Source organism: Herpailurus yagouaroundi, unplaced genomic scaffold, assembly GCF_014898765.1.
Source record: "Herpailurus yagouaroundi ecotype Mexico unplaced genomic scaffold, PumYag 165, whole genome shotgun sequence".
Lineage (NCBI taxonomy): Eukaryota > Metazoa > Chordata > Mammalia > Carnivora > Felidae > Herpailurus > Herpailurus yagouaroundi.
In genome coordinates, this window is record NW_024412406.1 from 19,644,899 (window position 1) to 19,667,831 (window position 22,933).

The window sequence follows — 22,933 nt, forward strand, 5'->3', positions numbered from 1 at the left end:
AACAAGTAACCAAGAGTATGTGTGGGATATATGATCAGCGGGCGTTTGAAAATGCAACTATGAACCTCTATTTGACTCTGTAAAAGGGCCCCAGTCAGACCCCTGGCTGTCCCCAGGTCCAGCAGACACTGCCAATCAAGCAGGCAAGACTGGGAGCAGAGAAGGAACCATGTGATATGGAAGAGTGGGGAAAAGTCCCATAAGTGTTGTGCAGAGTCCACTGGTGTGGAAAGGGCTGAGAAGTGAGCAGTGAACAATCAAAATATCATGTTGGTGAGGATTTAACTCTATGTAGGTCTACAAAGTCAGAGAGAATTGAGCACATTTAGTCAGGCAGGAACACAGACTGTGCTTGCTTATCTGTGAGAGAAGGATAACACTGTGCCTGCCTTCGTGGATTGTTGTGTCAATAAAAGGGAAAGGTACGTAAGAAGCATCACACTGCCTAGAAGAGGTAAGCAAGCCATAAATACTTATTAATACTGTATGATATTATCAGATGACAGATAAACTCATTGTTCCTTATACTATGTAAACATTCAAAACTATCTTCCAAAATAGCTCATCACTTTCCTTGTTAAAATTGTAACCTTCCCAAATCATAATATTGTATAAGACAAAGAACATTTGACCAGGGATAAAGCCTCAGATTCCTAGTGTCAGCTGCTTGTAACCAACTTTGTGATCTTACTCAAGCTCTCTCTCTCTTTTTTAAGTTTATTTATTTATCTTGAGTGAGAGAGCATGAGTGAGGGAAGGGCAGAGAGCGAGGGAGAGAGAGGGGGAGACAGAGAGGGAGAGAGAGAGAGAATCCCAAGCAGTCTTCATACTGTCAGTGCAGAGCCCCATGCAGGGCTCGAAACCACGAACTGTGAGATCATGTCCTGAGCCAAAGTCAAGAGTCAGATGCTTAACAGCTAGCCACCCAGGCACAGTTCTTTTTTTTTTTTTTTAAGTTTATTTATTTATTTTGAGAGAGAGAGAGAGAGAGAGAGAGAGAGAGAGAGAGAGAGAGAATTCCAAGCAGGCTCCTGTACTGCCAGAGCCCACTTGGGGCTCAAACTCAGGAGCCCTGAGATCCTGACCTGAGCCAAAACCAAGAGCCGGCTGCTTAACCGACTGAGGCTGCTTAATCTTACTAAAGTTCTTTATCCCCTCTTGATATCTTCATCTTTCTATGAAAGGGGTAGGGCTTCTTGATCTCTAGAATATCTTTTATCTGTGAATGCAGATTCTGAGGTGTGGGTTTGCAAGACTGAATTTCTTACAGCACCACTTTGTGTTCCAGAAGCAAGAGGAAGCTGGAGTTTGGGTTTTCCATGTTTAGACACCTGCTGCCCCGGAGGGAAAAAGCGGGTTGGATACATGTTTGGCCCTATTAAGGATCTTCCTTTCTCGCTCAGCACTCCCCTCCCCTCCCCTGTCACCACTGGCCACCACCTTGAGAGGATCACAACCAGTTTCACTGTGGACTTCAATCCTGTTTACATAGGTCACTCTAGGAAAATCCAGACTCTGAGGTCATCTGATCCCACAGATCTCATCCCTCATGGGATCACGTCTCTCACTTCTCTATTTCTCTGTGCATCCTCTTTTCTGACTATATCTGTCACCCACCCCCAGTTCCTGAACGCTTTTCAGTGGAACTCACAGTCCATTTTGAGCAACCTCTTTCCTTCACCCGCTTGCTTTGTTTGGCCCTGGCTTCTCCCTCAGACACTGCTTCTTCATGAGCCCTCTCAAGTTCTGGTTATTTTTCTCCTATAACCTCTTACCACGAGGCATGGAGGTAAGGAGAGCATTCTCCTTACTGCTCAATGCCACTTCCAGCCCATTCTCCCTCTCTCCTACTCCTACTAGCTTCACATCCCATGTCACCAAACCATCCACCAGTCCTTGCCACTGTCTTCGGCAAACTCTAAAGTCATCTTTCCTCATTCATTGAAGTGCTTAACTCCAGGTTCACTGACACTATTCCCAACACTATTTCATAATTCTTGGTGATCTTAATAACCCTGTAATGATCCCTCTAATATCCTGGGTTTTGTTTGGTTTTGTTTTTTAGCTCCTTAAGCTTCTTCTCTCCAAGGATTTTGTCCTCCAGCCCATCTCAGTCACTCACTCACATGGTTATATTCTATACCTTGTATTTGCCAACACCTGGCACCTGTCTATAATCTCAGTTTCAGGAATTCTAATCTGTTAAGTCTCAGCTCTAATTTTTAGCTTTCTCCCTTACATACCCAACTCCAACAATTTATTGGTTTTATGGGAACCTATATCATATGATCCTCCTACCCTTTTTTCACAGCTCCCTCCCCTCAGGATCTCACTTTCTTTCTTACCCATGATAATTTCTCATGATAATCATTATCATCAGTCCCTTGGGAATTCCCTAAACTCCTTTGCTACCGTCTCACTTTGTGTGCTTGCCTGACAAAAGCTCAAATCTAGTCACATCCAAATATCTACCTATCCCATGCTTGTATCCGCAAAACTGAATGGGCCAAAGAAAAATGCACAATTAGTGCACTCTAACATCAAATGTGATCCTAGTCCTAATTTTATTTCCTTCCCTTTATCCTCATGTTTCCAAGACATCCTTTTGTATTCTCACTCTTAGTAGTGACTACTCCAATACACTGAGGAAATAGTGGCAAATGGAAGAGAATATCCATATTCCTACTACCCATCTTCCCACCTACCCACACTTGTCCTCCATATACTCAGCCTTCTAGCTTATTGCTGAAAATGAGCTATTTGTGCTCCAGTTTATAGCCAGTTTATAGCCAAGCCCTCCACCTGTGTACCAGATTTCATCCACTCTTCCTGACTCAGGTTTTTGCTCAAAAGTTACTATCAGTGAGTCCTTCACTGACAACCTTCTTTAAATTTTCACTCCACTTTATATTATTTAGTCTCTTCCCAAGATTCACTAATTTCTTCATTTTGCTTGCCAGCATCTCACATAGTATATATTGTGATTATGTATTATGGGTATCACCTTACCACCCCTTGGTAATGGAAGCCCCATGGGCTCAGGGGATCTTGTCTGTTTTATTCACTGATGTATCTCCGGTGTCTAGAAGAGTTCCTAGAACACAGTAAAAATTGTTGTATGGAAGAATGAAGAATGAGTTCTGTTTTGGGCAGTAAGTCAGATATGGCCATGGGTAAACATGTGGACATTTTCAATAGGAAATTATAACGACACTTTAGGGTAACTATGTAGTTTATTTAACACAAAGTTGAAGTCACGAGAATGAATAAGGATGCGAAGAAAACAGATTAGAGAGAGGACACCCATTTGGTGAGATGTTTACATTGGTGAAAACACCTGTGTCTAAAATAATAGCCCTGCTCCCATTATGATACTGTATTCAACAGGCTGTGGATATTTTTTTTATTAAACGCTATTAGTATATAAATATAATTCTCTAAGCCCAGAAGTATGCTGATCACTTTTGACACTGAAAAACAGAAAGTTATAGCCAATTTAGGTAGCAAAGGTAAAAACAAGTTAATAGCAAGCTCCACAGAGCCAGTCAGTCTCAAATCCTGCAAGGTCATTTTTGGTGAGACTTTTAACCGTGAAATGGCCTCTTGAACCTTGACCTCCTTAAGGTTAGCATGTTATTGCATTAAGTTCTATAAAATGAAACATATTTAATTACCAACGTATTTTATTGTGTACATAATGCATTATATTGCAATGCACATATGTGTTTGTCCATATTTTAAATAAATTTCAATTAGATTTTATCTCAGAGCCACTGAACCTTTGTATTTGAGCACAAGGCACCATATATTCAACTAGTGGTTTTTATTTCAGTTGGTGGTACTGACCTGATCGTTTTAATGACTTTTTAATGAAAGGTTTTCATCAAAGCAGTGTATTTTGTTTTTTAATGCTGTGCTTCCTTGAAAATTCCTCTTTAAAAGTATTCTTGCAGGTAGCATAATTCTGACTTGGCCCCCTTGCATATTGTCTAGGGATTGGTGTGGTGATGGTAACATTATATATCAATGTAAACGAATCCAATCCTGAGTCAATCTGCCATGATGGGCCCCAAATCAGCCTGTCTTTACTGGTCTACCTCCACAATCTCAGAGGAGGCAAAGATTTTGGGTGAGAAGCATAATTTTCTAGCTTTTTGGTTCTAGTTACTCTCAAAAGTAACTAAATTGATTTGGAAAAGTTTCATGAGAGAACAATGTCTGGCTAACTGCTCTTATCTTGACTCTTTTATTGTTTTGATTCAGTTTAAGCCATCACCTTCTCTTAGGGTGAGGGAGAAAGTCCTCAGTGTTCTTGAAGCCCTGTGATGGCTCCTGTGAACATTTTAGGACATAACCATATTGTAGGTTCTAGATATTAACATCTCGTGCTCTAAAAAATAAAGTAAAACAATATTTTTGTTTTCTAAAATCCAATATAGATATTTGCTTGTGTTTTGGAGATAAATATCAATTTTTAGATTTTGAAGAGGAAAACGAATTACTAATGATAAAATATAAAGTAAAACAATATTTTTGTTTTCTAAAATCCACTATAGATATTTAGATATAGATTTTTAGCTATAGATAGATATTTAGATATAGATATAGATTTCTAGATTTTGAAGAGGAAAACGAATTACTAATGATAAAATATAAAGTAAAACAATATTTTCGTTTTCTAAAATCCAATATAGATATTTGCTCGTGTTTTGGAGATAAATATCAATTTTTAGATTTTGAAGAGGAAAACTAATTACTAATGATAAAATATAAAGTCTTTTGGGGAACCTCAGTTGGTTAGGCGCCCGACTTCACCTCAGGTCATGATCTTGGTTTCGTGGTTCGTGGGTTTGAGCCCTGCGTCGGGCTCTGTGCTGACAGCTCAGAGCCTGGAGCCTGCTTCAGATTCTGTGTCTCCCTCTCTCTTTGCCTCTCCCCTGTTCACTCTCTCTCTCTCTCTCAAAAATAAACATTAAAAAAATTTAAAAAAATAAACTCTCTAATGTAGTTCATGATTTTTATCTTTTTCTTAACAAAACAGTAGAAATTCACATTGTACAGCAGAAGATACTGGAATATAAAGAGATGTAAGTTTTACAAACCATAGAAGCCATAGATTCTCGGAAACTTATCCTAATAAGTAAAGCAGAACTTTATTCAGTATTAATCAAAACTTGTTTGCTTTTTGATGTTTAAGAATTAAAATATCAGTTAGCTGATGCCTTTGAATACATTTTGAAACTCAGTGGTATTGGTACTCTGATATTTTGAGTTGGTACCACAATTTCAACAAAGTTAAATGGATTTTCATTTCACGTAATGTTTTTCAAACTTTAATATGCACATAAATCACTTGGGGATCTTGTCAAATTAAAGATTCTGATTCTGTAGTTCTGTGGTGTGGCCTGAGATTCTAATAGACTACCCAGTGAGAAAAATGCATGGATCATACTTTGAGTAGTAAGGATTTAGGGGACAATTAGGGTAATCTTATTTAGGTTATTCATTTTTACTATTGTTTTATTAAATTAAATTGTTTCATTATTTAATAGCTAATGCTATTTGTGAGTGCTATATGCTTTGTGAAAAATAATTTAAATAGTTTATGGCCACAAAATTATTGTCGTCTACAATGCCTCATTATTAAATATAATTTTTCAGCTACATAACTTGCATCTTTTTTTTACATTAGTTACAACACAAGGTAATAAGTAATCTAAAGTAAGATTGTCATCTTTATGAGTTTATTTCATCAATGTTTCAGAGAAAAACAAGTTTAATTTCTTCGGTTAAAAAAAAGTAGCATCGTTACTTTGGTTGAGACTGTCAAAACCTGGTATAACACTTGAGTGGGTAGGTCTATTAAGTTTTTGCATGTTAAATCTCTTTGATGGGATATCAGTGGGAAATGATTAATTAAGGAAAATTAAAAGGAATCAAAATTGAAGATAAAGATATGCAGAGTTGAATTTGGAAGTGCTGTAGTTGAGCAGAAATATTACTTCTTGACATTATTTTTCTGATACAAAGTTAAAGACTATTTTTAGTTAGGCAAATGTCACAGTATTGTTTGTATCATGCTTAAGAGCCCTGTTTAATCTTGGTGGCACACTTACTACATAAGATTTTGTTTTCCTATGCACAATACACTAACAACCCAAAGTAGAGGTTTCTTAGGGGATTCCACAGTAAATTGCAAACCAGTGATACAAGTTGACTTGGAGAAAAGCCTGATGTTGTAAATACTTGGATTTGAGAAGGAAAAACTTGAGCTTATTTTATAGAAACTCATATCTATAGATGTACTGTAAAGCGCTATAGGTCCTCAAATTTATCAAATCCACATAACTTTTCTTCTCTTGGGATTGATTTTGGCCTGATGGAAGATATATTGTGCTAAAGGCATTGGTGATTAGAGCAAGAAGGCAGAAAATGTTATGGAAGAAGAATACACCTGCTGGGAGCAGGAATGAAAAGCACTGAAAGGAATAAGGATACATATGGTCAACAAGGAAAGCAGTGTGATGTGGACAATGTCAGTGTCAACAGGATATACACCACACAAATCAGCTGTTTTGTAAAGTTAATTATAATTGCATAATAGCTTTACAATATGATCATCAACCAGTTGCAGTATCTTACAGGATGTGAGGAAAAACATGATGGTTACGGTAGGAACAGAGTCAATTCAAAAACCGAATGTATGGTGATTATATTCATAAACTCAGATGTAACAACTGTATGAATCTAAAGTATATGTATTTTCATTTTTTTAATTTTTTTTTCAACGTTTATTTATTTTTGGGACAGAGAGAGACAGAGCACGAGCAGGGGAGGGGCAGAGAGAGAGGGAGACACAGAATCGGAAACAGGCTCCAGGCTCTGAGCCATCAGCCCAGAGCCTGACGCGGGGCTCGAACTCACGGACCGCGAGATCGTGACCTGGCTGAAGTCGGACGCTTAACCGACTGCGCCACCCAGGCGCCCCTAAAGTATATGTATTTTCATTTTCGAGGATGGTATTTTTGATTTTTGGCTAAACAAACACACAAACATCTATAAAAATAGCAACTGAATTATGTGACGGGAATGGTACTGATCCTGGCAATAAATATATATATAAGTATTACTATAACTTGGTTAAGATTATAGTCCATAAGTAGGCAGTAAAGCAAAATTGAATATCCCTTACTCCAAAAATTCATTTTTAAACTATAGAATAAAAAAGTGTATAAATTCTTACCATGCACAAAATAGAGGTAAAGGATTCTATCCACTCCATTTGTACATGTTCGTAGGAATTTGTTCAAGTTGAAATGAAACTTATTCCTAATAGCTGGTTCAATTATAGCTTGATTCTAGGCTATAAATGAGAATATGCATGTTTGAGGTAGAGGAAAAGGAAAAAGAACATTGGGTTGAAATGAACTGAGACATTAGCTTTTATTTAATTCTAGGCTGTCAAGAATTTCTATAAGGCCTTTTTTTTTTCCTGAGGGCATTATGTGGGTTCATAGCTAGTAGCCTGCCTTCAGATGAATTTCATATTTATGTTAGGAAAGGGACAGACTTTTTTGGCTGTTTAGTGCTATAGATTGGGAAATAATAGCTGGCCATTTTAGTCTTTACTTATCTCTCAACTCATCCTAAAGATACTAAAATAAATAGCATAGGTATTTCTTTGGTAAGATTTCTTACTGGACAGAAGCCAAAAAGTTCAAGTGGTGGTAAAATTATGAAAATGTACACAATTTATGATGGCTTAATGCTGCTTAAAAGATAGTCAAATGCTAAAGCATTAAGGTTAATCACATCTTCAATGGGAAGTATAACCTCAGAAGAACAAATCAAGTGATAATTCCCCTAGAACTAGCACTATTGCTAATGTTTTAGTAGTTTACTATTATATTTTAGAAATTAACTCCAGGGGTGCCTCGGTGGCTCTGTCGGTTGAGCATCCAACTCTTGTTCTCTGCTCAGGTCATGGTCTCACAGTTTGTGAGTTCTAGCCCCACTTAGGTTTCTGCACTGACACTGCAGAGCCTTCTTGGGGTTCCCTCTCCCTGACTCTTTGCCCCTCTCCTGCTTGCACACTCACTCTCTCTCTCTCATGCTCTCTCAAAATAAATAAATAAACTTAAAAAAATAAGTCCAGTATTTAAAAATATATGACCCAAAATGTTGTCCAGTCTTTTAAATATAATAGCATTTTGAAAATCATAAGCATCATGTGAGAAAGCAAAATTGACATTAAGACCATAATCTAGAGATAGTCACTATTTTTTTTTTTAATTTTTTTTCAACGTTTTTATTTATTTTTGGGACAGAGAGAGACAGAGCATGAGCGGGGGAGGGGCAGAGAGAGAGGGAGACACAGAATCGGAAACAGGCTCCAGGCTCTGAGCCATCAGCCCAGAGCCCGACGCGGGGCTCGAACTCACGGACCGTGAGATCGTGACCTGGCTGAAGTCGGACGCTCAACCGACTGCGCCACCCAGGCGCCCCGAGATAGTCACTATTAATATTTTCTTGTATTTCCATTTTTTCTTATCAGAGAAATTGAATATTTTAATTGCTTCACTCTTCATTGCAATTTTATTACATATATGGGAATAATTTTTCTCAGAGAACAAACATCCCTGGAAATCAATGGGAAAATACTATTTGCTTTAATGAAACATTTTTCTGGAAGACTTTTCTTATGTTGAGTAATGTTTATATATATATATATATATATTTGGTTCTGTGATATGTGACACATGCTGGGGATATATCTTGTATCTGTTCACTTCTTTCCCTCTCCACTAATGTTGTTCTAGTCCAACATTATCTCTTGCCTGAAGTACTGAAATAATTTCCTAACTTTCTTTTTTCTTCAATTGTTTTTCTTTCAATCTTGTACTTCTTTAATCATTATGTTCACAGCAGTGGTGATATTTAAAAACTGAAATAAGATTGTACCACTGCTCTTTAAAATCTGTCAGTGGCCTTTTAACTGAGAATTAAATCCAAACTCTGACCTTGTCAAACAGAACTACATTACCCGATCCCTATCCTCTTCTCTGACTACATTTGATGCTACTCTCTCCTTTATTCACTGCCTTCAATCCATTCAGATCTCCAACTTCTGTGTCCATTTTTATAATTTGTATATTTCAAGGAATTTTCCCTTTTTATTTTAGTTGTTGAACTTATTGGCATAAAATTCATATTTCCCTACTCTTCCTCAAATGTTTGTAGGATCTGTAGTGATGTGTCCATTTTCATTCCTGGTATAAGTGATTTCTGTTTTTTTTTTTTTTAAATTTAATTAAAAATTTTTTCCCCCCCCCCCCCCCCCAAAACCAGCTTTTATTTTATGGATTTTCTCTATTGTGTTTCCATTCCATGTTTCATAGGTTCTTCTCCCACCCCCATTTTTTTAAAGATTCCCTGTTTTATTTTTATTATTTACTTCTTTCTACATATTTTCAGTTTAATTTGCTTTTTCTAATGTTCTTAAAGGGAAATTTATTTTTATTTTATATTTTTTATTTTGAGAGAGAGAGAGAGAGAGACGCAGGCATGTGTGTGAGCAGGAGAAGGGCTGAAAGGATAGAGACAGAGAGAGAGAGAGAGAGAGAGAGAGAGAGAGAGAGAGAGAATCCTAAGCCCTAAGCAGACTCCATGATCAGCATAGAGTCCAATGTGGGGCACCATCTCACCACCATGAAATCACAACCTGAGCCAAAATCAAGAGTCAGATGCTTAACTGACTGAGCCACCCAGGCACCCCTTAAATGGAAATTTAAAGATTTTTTTCTTTTCTAACCTAATTATTGAAAGCTATAACTATCCCTCTAAGCACTACCTTAGCTATATTCCACAAATTTTCACATATTTTGTTTTTGTCATTGTTTATTTTAGTTAAAAATACTTTAAAATATTCTTTTTGATTTCTTCTTTGACTCATGGGTTATTTATAAGTATTTTATTTAATTTCCAAACATTTGTAGTGTTATCCAGATATATTTCCAATATTAATTTATATTTTAATTCTATTTGCAGAGGATACACTATGTATGATTTTAATTTTTTAAAGGAATTTTTTTTAACATTTATTTATTGTTGAGAGACACAGAGAGACAGAGCACGAGCAGGGGAGGGGCAGAGAGAGAGGGAGACACAGAATCTGAAGCAGGCTCCAGGCTCTGAGCTGTCAGCATAGAATCTGATGCGGGGCTTGAACCCTCAAACCGCAAGATCATGACCTGAGCCAAAGTCAGACGCTTAATTGACTGAGTCACCCAGGTGCCCCTGATTTTAACACTTTTAAATTTATTGAGACTTATTTTATGACTCAGCATGTGACTTATCTTGGTAAATGTCCTGTGTGCATCTGAGGAGAATGTGTTTTCTGTAGTTTTTGAGTGTGTTGTGCTATAAATGCCAATTAGGTAGTTGGTTGATAACGCTGCTTAAATTTTCCTTATCCTTGCTGATTTTCTGTATGCATGTTCTATAAGTCATTAAGAGGGGGATTGAAATCTTCACCTATGGGTATGGATTTGTCTTTCTCCTTTAAGTTTTGTCAATTTTACCTTCATGTATTTTAAGGTGTTATTAGTCACATATAAGATTAGTATGTATTCTTGGTTAATGGATCCTTTTATCATTATGAAATGTTCTTTATCTCTAATAATATCACTGTCTTAAAGCATGCTAATAGTCTTTGTCTGATATTAATATAGCTACTCCAGCTTTTTTATGTTTAGTGTTTACATGGTATATTCTTTCTAGTCTTTTACTTTTAGCCCATCTCTGTCTTTATAATTTAAAATGGCTTTCTTATAGTCAGCATATAGTTGGGTCTTGCTTTTTCACCCAGCCTCAAAATCTGCTTTTCATTATATGTTTAGACTATTTAATAATGTAAATATTGATATGGTTAGGTTTAAGTCTGCTATCTTATTACTTATTTTCTATTTATTTCACTTGTTCTTTCTTCTTATGTAATTTTGAATTAATGGAGCAATTTTTAGTATTCAATTTTACCCATTGTATTTGTTTATTAGCTATATCCTTTATTCTTTTAGTGGTTGTTCTGTGGTTTACAATATGTGTGTAACCTATTACAGCTTATATTCATCTAATATTATACTACTTCATGTATAATGTTATGATAACATTAATTTTCTACATGTTGACTTTATGTATTTTTTACATATATTTTACTTTGACACATGCTATATACCTAACAGTATATTGTTGCTTTAAATAGTCAATTGTCTTTTAAAGAAATTTTTAGAAATAAGAAAAACTGACTTTTTATATCCCAATATATTACCCTTGCTTTCGCATTCATTTGTGTCAATTTCCATCTGGTATTATTTTCCTTCATTCCAAACATTTTTTTTTGTCATTTATTTTAGAGTGGGTCTGCTAACTCCAAACTCTCTTAGCTTTTGTTTGTCTGAAAATGTCTTTATTTCCTTTCCATTTTGCAAGATATTTTGGCTAGTTATAGAATTCTAAATTGCCATATTTTCTTTCAGCACATTAAAGATGTCACTGTGTAGTCTTCTTCCTTGAAATGTTTCTTGGTAAAAATTGGCAACTATTCATATCTTTATTCTCTTCAATGCAGTGTTTACTCTTTCTCTACTTGCTTTTAAAATTTTGTTTAATAAAGACAAATGTCTTTATGATGTTTTTTTCTTGTGGGTTATTTTGTGTTATTTTGGAGTTTGATGAGCTTATTGAATCTGTATTTTTAGTTTTCATCAAATTTAGAAAGTTTTCAACAGATTTTTTGAGGTATTTTTCTGTTTCCCTCTTTATGTGTCCCTAATCACATAGATTTTTTTTTTAACTTGGAATTTTAATTGTGTACATAAAAAACAACATGAGAACAAGGAGTCCTATGGCTGGACATGATCTCTAGATGCAAGGATTTCCAATTAGTCCACTTGTAGTTTGGCATCACCCAAGATAATTAAGAAGTCTAGTATTGTTTTTCCTGAAGAAGAAAACCAATTTACTACATTCAGTACTGACTTCTATAGCATGTTTTTTTCTGCAGAAATACTGGTTTACTGCATAGAGTTTTCAATGTTTTCCTATAGCAGATTAAAATGAGCAGAGCCTGGAGAATTTTACTTGTTTCCAGGTGAAGTCTTAGCATTTACTGCCTTTTGAAATTTCTCTTTCCACAAATCTTCTCCAACTATGTATCCTCGTAAACCTCAGTCATATAATTTCTCCCCACTGACCTGTACAAATATGATGGCTTATTGTGGATAATAAAGGGAGGCAGTTAATCCCATGAACCCAGGTGGATACATCAGCTTCTTTATTTTTGAATCACTAGCCAAAAGAAGTCCAGCAATGTCAGCAAAACCAATGACACCAAGTCTTGGAAAAAATCCAGGAGGCAATTTTGGAGATATTCATAACTGTCTAACCCCCATTGGACCAGGTTCTGTATGATGGGCTTAGTTTGTGAATATATTTTCTGACACCAACTTATATATGGCTTACAATAATGTCAGAGATGTGAGATGCTTTCTTCACGTTGGGTCCTTGGCTCCTGCACATATTTAGATTGACCCTCAGGAATGGAGTAGAGTGAAAGCTCACTAACCTTCATGGAAGTTTTGTGAGGTGAGTCATTTTTAGGTGATGCATAGACTTTGAAAGTGAGCAGACTCAGGCTGGCCAGCCCCACAGACCTCTGAATTACCTTGAACATGTTGCTGGCAGAGGTGGCTCCAGTGTAATTACATGAATTTTAGACCATTTGATATTTTCATAGAGATCAATGAGAGTTTTACTTTTATTCTCTGTGAATTGTTCTTAGAATTTTATTGCTGTGTGCTTTGGATTTGATAATTTTTAATGTTATGGTTTCAAATGTACTGATCTTTTCTTCTTCAGTGTCTAATGTACCCATCTATTTATTTCAGATAGTGTTTTTCAGTTTTGAAGTTCAAGAATAGTTTATATCCCTCTCCTCACTATGCTTTTCTATTTCTTTAAGATTATAAGCATATTTATAATAGCTGTTTAGAAATTCTTGGTTAGTAAGTCCTTTGTCTATGATATTTGTGGGCCTGCTTCTATTGACTGATTTTTCTTCTGGCTATGGCTTACAATTTGCTGCTTCTTCATTTATCTTGAGTGTCTGGATATTGTTATTTTTCTTTAACAATTTTCTTTCTTTGCCAGGTAGTTAATTTATTTGCAGTGCAGCTTAATCCTTTTGGATCTAAAGAAACCTTTATTCTCGGACTATTTCTAAGACATGCCTAATTATTAGCCCTATTTCAAATGCATGGCACTTCTCTACTGAACCATTCTGCTGAATGCCCCAGGTATTCAACAAACTCTCTCTGCTTGGCTTGTGGGAATTCAAATGTCTCCCTGCTCTGCATGAACTCTGGAAATCATTGAGTTCCCCCCCCCCCCAAGTACTATTGTTTGGCATTTGGGAAGTTTTAACTTGAACATAATGCAATTTTGTATTCAAACAAGGACACAAGGAGGCCCCTCTTCAGGTTTTTGGAGTTCTTTTTACATATAGCTCCATCCTCTCTGGCACTCTTTTATGCCAAGTCCAGCTACTTCAACCTTGCTTAGCTTTTGTTCTTTCTTTCTCTGAAAAACGGTCTATAAACTTTAAACAGAAAGCTGTGACAATGGTAGAAATCACTTTATGTGTTTCTCTTCTCTTAGGGGTAACAATCTTGCACTGCTTGTTTTTAAATGACTGAAAACAAGTTTTTCTCATATATTTTGTCCAATATTTGAATTGTTTACCATGGGAGATCAAGTAGCTTGCTGAAAGCACAAATCAGGAGCAGAATTTTCCATCAGCCATGTTGGCCTTTCTTTTCAGTTCTTTAAAAGAAAACATAATCAAGTTAGTATTTGCCTTAAAACTATTGCACTTATTCTTTCTGCTTAGAAAAGTCTTCCCAGGCATGTCTACAAGCTACCTCCTTCTCATTCCTTATTTTCCAAAAGAAGCTTTTCTTGACCATACTATTTAAAGGCATTATTTATAATTTTAATTCTTTCCTCTTTTCTTTCATAAAATTTATTGCAGTCTAATTACCTCTTAATTTTTTTACATGTGTAATGTCACCTCTCCCCTTGCTATGTAAGCTCCACAAGGAGTGAAACTTGTACTCCTATATTCCTTAGCTTCTTGAATGGTACTTGGCCCATAGGCAGGAGCCAGGAAACATTTCCTGAATTTAAGTATGAATAAAGGTAGTAGCTAGCCATATACTCTGAAATTGTAAGGTAGGGAGGTGCTAAGCAACATAGTACTGGAGGCCTACACAGTAGAGTAAGTTATGCTTATTTTTCCTGTAAAATCTTCTTTTTCATGAACAGTAAAGAGAATTAAATCCATTATTTTCACAAGAAAAAATGTGACTTTAGATTATAGATATTTAGCTATGTTTGATACTGGTCTCTCCTCCTTATGCAATCTAAATTTACTATACTCTTATTAGTTACATTATAAGTATGGTCTGTGGCAGTTCTTTGAAATAGAGATGTTTAACTATTTTCTCAAATTAACCTTCTTTATTGAAATATATTGGTATGGTGGCATCTCAGTTTGGGTTGCTATATCCAAAATACCATAGAATCAGTGGCCTTAACAATAAACATTATTTCATATAGTTTCAGAGGATGGGAAATCCAAGATCAAGGTGTCAGCAAATCCAGTGACTGATGAGGGTACTTTTGTGGTTCGCAGACAGCCATCTTCTCATCTTCTTGCAGGATCCTCGCAAGGAGGGAGATCCTCTGTCTCATGTCTCTTCATATAAAGATACTAATCCCATCATGAGGTCTCTATCCTTATAACCTGATTACCTTCCAAAGACTCCGAGTTGAATACCATCACTTTGGGGATTAGTCTTCAATTTATGACTTTTGTGGGGTATACAAACATTCAGTCTACAGCTAGTGGAGAAAATATTGTCTTGTATAATGGTATATATAAATACTATGTGCCAGTTTTAAATTTGCTTGATGATGAAGGGGCTGGCCTGCTTTAATATGAAATAACTGTGGTCATGTTACTGATTTTAATTCTGAAATAGTTAGAAAAATAGCTGACCTAAATAGTCATGTTGTACTTAGTTTTACATTCTCTTAGGTACATGGTTTTTATTAATCATCCAGTTTACTAAAATGTAGGTCTGCATTTTCTTACATTTTAAGAAAGAGAATACTCCCATCCAAGATCTTGGGAGTTGATGTTCTCTTAGTATTATTGGCCTACATGATGGAGATCTAATCCTCTCCCCAGTCGCAGATTGGTATTTAGGAGCATACGAAACTTGGTGACAGGTTTTGGGGCCATACTTATTTATGGGAACTATCTTGGAATCTGCAGGATAGTTTTTTAAAATTTTTATTTGTTTAGTTTTTAATTGTTCCTAGAGCTTTGTTATTGTGATAATGTTTATGGACTGTTCTTCTTCATCAAGTATTTGTAGCTTTCAATATTTCATATAGAATCATGAATACATTTTGATATAAACTAAGACATTTAACTTTTAAAAGCTATGCCTCATGTTAATATCTCTTTAATAATCAAACTTCTTAAATTTATCTGTACTATACTGTCATAATTCAGTATAAAATTTCAAACTTAAACAGTACTTTAATTTACTCAGTCAAGTAAATCAATGATACAATTTAGAGTATATACAATTTTTAAGATATTTTTCAAAATATCTAGAGAGCATGACTTCTCTGCCTAAGTGATAATAGTCCAGCATAAATATTTAAAGGCATAAAAAAAATTCTTGGGATGTGGTCAGACACAGGTATTTGTTTATTTAATGTACTTTGCATATAATTTTTTAGATGTGAAAAAGAAGGATCAGCTTTAATCTCCTCAACATTTCCTGAACATTATGACTTTTAGGCTCTTATGTGAGTACTGCCAAGGTGATAATGGACACCACTAGTAGCTTTTATGTGGAAATGGAAGTGGCTTTCAAGGTCTCAGGTAACCATGGTCCAAGAGTAACTTATGTTTCAGTCTCTAATTTACTTGGTCCCACTTAGCTTTTTTCATCACTGAGAACATTTTCTCTCAGGCCCACTTTTACCAGAGTCTTAAAGATGTCCAATGATAGATTGGAAGCCTTATCCTCACAAGTAAGTGATATCTGGAAATAATTTTGTTGTGCTAAATATGGTGTCTAATGTTTCAGCTTTTTTGCTTGCTAAAGATACCATGCATACCCATCAGTCTTCTTTCCCAGGTTGACTTTCCTAATGGATTAAGATTTAGTTCTGTTGTTGATAATTCTTTCCTTTTAAATGGTTTGGGCTAAGTTCTCTCTTTTCTCACCAAAACGAAAGAAAACAAAACAAAAACCAAAAACGACAACAACAAAACAAAAAGAGAGAGAGAGAGAAAGAGAGAGAGAGAGAGATGTTAGTTAACCTCATTTTGGGAGAGAAAATAAATTTTTTTTGAACAGAAAGGAATAATATAATGAATATAATACCCGATCATCTTTTATGGCTATCTCTGTCCTTTTGCATAGTTTCAGTCCATAAATATTTGTTAAATAAATGAGTGCATTAGTGAATAAACCAACCATATTGAGACATTTTATTTTATTTTAAATGTTTATTTATTTTGAGAGAGAGAGCGAGTGAGTGGGGAGGGGCAGAGAGAGAAGGAGAGAGAGGATCCCAAGCAGGCCCTGTGCTGACAGTACAAAGCCCGATACAGGGTTCAGTCTTATGAATTGTGAGGTTATGACCTGAGCTAAAATTGAGAGTTGGACGCTTAACTGACTGATCCACTGAGGTGCTCCTATATTGAGATATTTTAAAAATTCTTGTAAAAAGAGGAATATTTTTTCTAGGTAGTCCAAATCCCAGTGCCCACAAGAATTAGATGTTTAGATCTTTTCTTTCGTTATTATATGTAATAAATATTTAACAAATAATGAAAACTGCTTTTTGTGACTCATGCAGTTCACCCCAACCAATCACTGATGGCTCCACTTTCTTTTCAATAGTCATTGTAAAGGGAGTAGGAAGGTCTCTAGTGAGAGATCCCTCTTTGTCTATATACCTAAAGCTGTAACATTTGTCATTTTATTCTGTGATTTGTAAACTAAAGAAGGTAAGCTTGTTCTTAACACATTGAAAATAGTTTATTTTTATTTAACAGTTTTTATGTTCAAAAGTTTGGATAGAAATTTGCTGGTAACAAGGCAATTCATAAACATCACCATATCATCTGACCTTTTTACTAGTTGTCCTACTTCAGACACCCACTTTCTTGCAAAGTTTCAAATTCACCATTTGCTTTTTTGTACTCAATTTCTTTTTTTTTCCATGAGTTTAAGATGTTTTTCTAAGAGGGAGAAGTGTATCAATAAGTTCCTCAGCACTGCTAAAATTATCAGTGAACATCTTGTCAGACAGTGATGTGTGAATCTGTTTTGTATGCCTCTATCCAAGGCCAGGTTTGTTGATGGAGGGAAACACTTTCTCATTTTTAATCCTGAATCCCACCCTGTGTAGAACACAGTAGTATCATGCAGAGACTTCCATGGGAGAAGATGCCATTTTAATTTGTTTTCTAGCTTTCTTATTTGTCTGTGTTTTCCTAAACATTAAGTTTAAAACAATGGACTCTCACTATTCCCTCTTCATATTCATTGGTTGCTTTCAGAGATACTTTATTCCCTTTAGTTCAGGCATAATTCCACCCTGGTTCTAAGAATCTGTGAGTTAGGAGTGGAGCATTTTTGTCATATTCTTTAATGTCCTTTGATGCAGGTCCAGCATGCATCAGCTGCTGCAGTGATCTTAGAATAATTTACTTATCCCCTAATGCCATCTATGAAAGAGGAAGTCAACCAGGTTTGTATAAATGCAGGATTCTAATGTGACCACTAACATTAAGTCACTAATGCAACCCTCTCATTAGCTATTACTTTCAATTAGGTGTTCTCAAACAATTAGCTTTCGAGCTACATGATCTTATTTATAGCATATACATTCCCCGGTGAGAGAAGAAATTACTTCTGGGAAAGCTGAGTCTCCAACTTTTAATTTAGGTACTAAATTCAGATATATTACCTCAGTTGGACTTTCTTCTTGTGGAATTACTAAGCTCAGTTCTCTTGATCATGTGATTCTTTAGGCATCAAGAGCCTCTTAAGAAGAGAACTACTAAACTCCATGGGTGCTTAGAGCACACAGGAAGATTAATGCAGCAGAGACCTGCTCTTTGCAAATAGCATTAAAACTTTTCAGATTTTTGAAGCATTCTCAGGAAAAAATCCTCACATCTTATTAATAACATTTGGAGCCATGTATTTTGTAAGTTCCTAGACTTATGCACAGATTTGTCTGAAGTTTTTGTTGTTGCTTCTTTGACTCTATCTTCTACCCTGAAAACTGAAACTCTGGAGTCACTTTAAAGATGCTCTGAAAGAGGCGCCTGGGTGGCTCATTTGGTTAAGTGTCTGACTCTTGGTTTTGGTTCAGGTCACGATCTCACAGTTTGCGAGATCAAGCCTGTGTTGAGCTCTGTGTTGACGGTGCAGAGCCTGCTTAGGATTGTCTCTCACTCTCTCTCTGCCCCTGCCCACTTGTGCTCTCTAAATACATAAGTAAATAAGTAAGTAAGTAAATAAATAAATATGATGGTCCTGATGGGGTTTTCAAAATACATAATAACATTTAGTGCAGCAATAGTCACATGGTACTTTCCAGATACCATATCAAATTTTTCCCAAATAAGACATGGTCTTTGCCCAGAAGGAGTTTGCTATGAATGTAAAGTTATACAACAAATATTGAATATATATGTGTATATATATATATATTCATACTTTTTTTCAAATCCGTACAGGGTACCTAATATTTTCTAGACTCTGGAGAGACAGTCAGTATATAAGAATATACTCCTCTCAGACCTTCATTGTATTGTCTGTTGAGGACTGGGATGGAAAAGGACAGATAGTGCCAAGAAAACCAACCAACAAATAAGATAATTACAGATTATAGCAAGTGCAGTGGAGAAAATGAAGTGATAGCTCAGCAGAGGATACTTCTGAGCTCTCAGTAAAGACACAATTTCATCTGAGTTCTGAAGGATGGGAAGGAGCTGGTGATGGAGAAGCACAGAGGCAGAATGAGAGCAGGTGCAAAGGCCCAACAAGCTTGACCTTTTGGGGAAGAGCAAGGTTAGAGTGATTGGAGCACAGTGAATGAATGAGAGAGATGTGGAAGGTGAGGTTGGTTTTGAAAACAAGAGTTAGTTTGTGGAGGCCAGGTTGGATTTTATTTTAAAGGCAGTGGAAAGTCATTGAAGCATTTTAGGAAGGATGGTGTCTTATTAGACTTAAACATGATGTTTCTACCTGCTATATGGAGACTAAGTTATAAAGACAAGAGTCAAAACAAGGAAACACATTAGGAATCTGTTTCAGTGTCCTTAGTATCCACCTAGGAGATGATGGTGGATAGGACTAGATGGGATCAGTAGTGATGGAGATGAATTGTAGATATCTGAGATATATTTGATATATTTTGATGATGGATTGGCTGTACGGGATAAGGGAAATAGAGAAACAAAGGATGATTTATTGATGTTTGGCATGGACAACTGAGTATAATTTGCTGAAAAATAAGGAATAATGGAAATATATAAAGGGAAAGTAAGTGTAGAAGAAGAAAACTTGTGACAAGTCATGGGGTCATGGTGGTTACTTTTTCTTTATGTGTTTTTTGTATGTTGTATTAAACAAATATAATGATTTGCCCAGTTCTATTAAGTTCTATTGCAAAGTTCTGTTAAGTGCTATATGCTAAAATAGAACAGATAATTTTTGAGTCAATCATATTTTATTGAGGCACTGTTCTGTTCTGTTCTAAACACTATGTTAAGTCCATCATATTCTTAATTCTTGATCTCCAGGCATGCCAAAAGCAATTAAAACCTGATGTGATGAATGCTGTAATGGAGGCATATATAAAGTATTATGGAAACAGAGAGCGGGAGACATAGTCACCCCTGAAGATGGGGCAAGGGCATCTGGAAACAGTGATTATTCCAGCATTCCTAAATGCGAGGGGCTGAGGCTTGTAGGGGGTCTGGGGTTAGGGCAGAGGGCCCTGTGACCTTGTCTTACTACTGTGTTCAAGAGGGAGGCTGAGGGCGATTTTGGGGACCCCACGTTCTCATGGCATTGTCACTACCTCAAAGACAACATCTATGCTAGCCCTTTAAAGTGAGAGAGAACTTTGTCAAGTGCAAATGAGGGAGGGGGGTGTTTTCTAGGGAGAGAAGAAAGCCAAATGTTCAGGAATAGTATGGAGGAATGGTAAGAATTGTGGTTGGAGATGTAGACTGGAAACAGCTGTGAAAACCTTGGAAGCTGAGCTCAGGAGACTTATTCTTACCCTCAAGGAGCTTTCCATCCAGAAAGAGAGTTTTACCAGTCATGTGCCTGCCAGTTGACATACTAGCCTTATATTTGATGTGACAGATTGTGAGCATAGTTAATTATTAATGAAGCCTTGATGAAGCTGATGTCTTTGCTGAGTTATCATATTAAGGGTGTTGGGATTTGTGTTTACATCGTTCAGAAAGAAATTGTGGTAGGAGCCAGCAGGGGACAGTGTTTGGCCTGACTACTGAGAAGCTTGGAAGTTCATTTTTAGGACTAGCTCCTTTTCTCAAGTTCTATTTTTCTTTTCCATTATAGGCTTTAAGGAGTGAGCCTATGTTCCTTTCCTCTTTCTACTTTATGTCTTGGATTTCTTCTACTACAGAAATGGCTTCCGAATACATGACAATTCTTCCAGTTCCCAGTTTCTGGAACCCACCTGGCAAAAAGGTGCTTATGAGTTTGGCCAGAATGACCAGATTTGAATTTTGATTCTGTGATTTATTATTAGTTCTGTAAACTTGGAAAAGTTTCTTAAGCTCTCTAAACCTGTTTTTCCTTTTTAATTTGTAAGCCAAAGATAGTACTACTGCTTACCTCATAGGGCTGTTGTAAAGGACAAATGAAATAATGCATATGAACTTAGTATAACACCCAAAGTACAATGATAAGTTCTTGATATACCTCAATGAATGTTTTCAATGACTGAAAACAACTCTTCGGTCGGTACTCTGTAAATGTTGGCTGTTGTAATTATCAATCCTCGGCAGGATTAATCAAAACAACAACCCTTAACTAATCATGTAACCTATGTTTCCAATGGTCATAGCACAGAATCAAAAATAGTCATGTTCAAACAAACTGATTTCTCTGGCTCTACCTCCTTTTACTCTGTGAAAACAACATCATTCACCCATTCCTCCCACCTGGCTCAAGAACACCCATTGTGCCCTGGAAGACCAGCCCTCTTGGGCACACCCTCTCTGGCTCAGTGTGGGCATAGCTCTTCCCATGGCTTCTCCTGTACCTGCTGCCATTGTTGCTGCTGATGTCTTGCTCTTACTGGGGCCTGCTGCCTTCCCCAGTAGAGAGAGGGAGGGTTCTGGGATGGTTTGGCTCCTGGTTTCACCACTGTTTCCATTCTGGGCTTAACCTTGGCTACAAACGGAGAAACAGTCCTGTCCCCATTTGTGGGATCCTCTCTGACATAGGCTACTTTGTAATGCCGCCTCATGCTCTTACTGTGTGGTTGAGAGCTCATGTAACAAGTATTTGAACTTTTACCAGCTACTTTTCTACATCTGATTCTTCCTCAAGTGCAAACATAATTTCTTGGGGATTAGTTTAGAAAATGTTGAGTGTGTCTTAGCATGCTTGCTGATTTTGACTGTGCTACTGAGATAGTTACTAGAAGCTACTCTAGACTTTTACTTTTTTCTTTCATTCTAAAAAAAAAAAAGAATCTCATATGTCCTTTCACCTTTCCTTAGGAAAAGCCTGTGCTGACTGTGTTTCCCTGGGAAGGTCCTTTCTTTTATCTGCAGAGACTGGGCTTAGCATTGACTTGTCCAATATCAATATTATTGGAGAAGAGGACTTGTTTCCAATCTCCAACAATGATGTAAGGAGGAAACAAATCTGTAAGAAAGCTCTGTGATGACAGATATATGTGAAATGAAACAAAATGTTTTGTACATATCCCAAAATTTTAATTTTCTTGTTATATCAATTAATCTTATTTTGAAGGTTAGGGGGAAAATAGGAGGAAAAGGAGGATATTAAGAATGATTAGGGAAGATCACTCAGAGGAATGAAGAAAGATAAGAAAGGAAAGACAAAAGTACAAATGCACTGAAAGAAAAAGTGATGATATTTTTTTCCTTTCGAGTATTTTGCACCAGACAAAAAGAAGCCATGACCTCTGGCTTGTCCTCTGCTTTTATTTAATAGTATTTCTTGCTCTTAATTTAAATATTGTTATTTTTCACATCAAACTCTAACCCGTTACAGAATCTAATAATTCAGAAGTTGGGTAATCCCATTTTTTTTAAAATTTTTTTTTCAACGTTTTTATTTATTTATAGGACAGACAGAGACAGAGCATGAACGGGGGAGGGGCAGAGAGAGAGGGAGACACAGAATCGGAAACAGGCTCCAGGCTCCGAGCCATCAGCCCAGAGCCTGACGCGGGGCTCGAACTCATGGACCGTGAGATCGTGACCTGGCTGAAGTCGGACGCTCAACCGACTGCGCCACCCAGGCGCCCCGAGTAATCCCATTTTTAATGGCTTAAAAAGTAACTACATGATAAAGTAAAAGTAACTTTTCTTGCCTGCTGCTAAAAGCACAATAAGTAATACACTGAATTAAAACTTTCAAATAACTGTGTCACCTTTCTATTGGCAAGTAACTTGGTACCAGATGGGATTCCTTAAATAAATATTCTGGTTTATCGTCTCAAACAAAAATTTTTATTTCAAATAATCAATAAAACATGT

The 22,933-nt window shown here is 36.4% G+C and overlaps 1 long non-coding RNA gene and 1 pseudogene across 1 annotated transcript in view; one reads left to right on the forward strand and one right to left on the reverse strand.

Annotated features, from left to right (window-relative positions):
- LOC121038195 (uncharacterized) overlaps positions 1-22,933 on the forward strand; it is a 213,711-nt gene that overhangs the window by 41,974 nt on the left and 148,804 nt on the right. The window lies entirely within an intron of this gene.
- Positions 12,135-12,747, reverse strand: LOC121038193 (MICOS complex subunit MIC26-like; annotated as a pseudogene).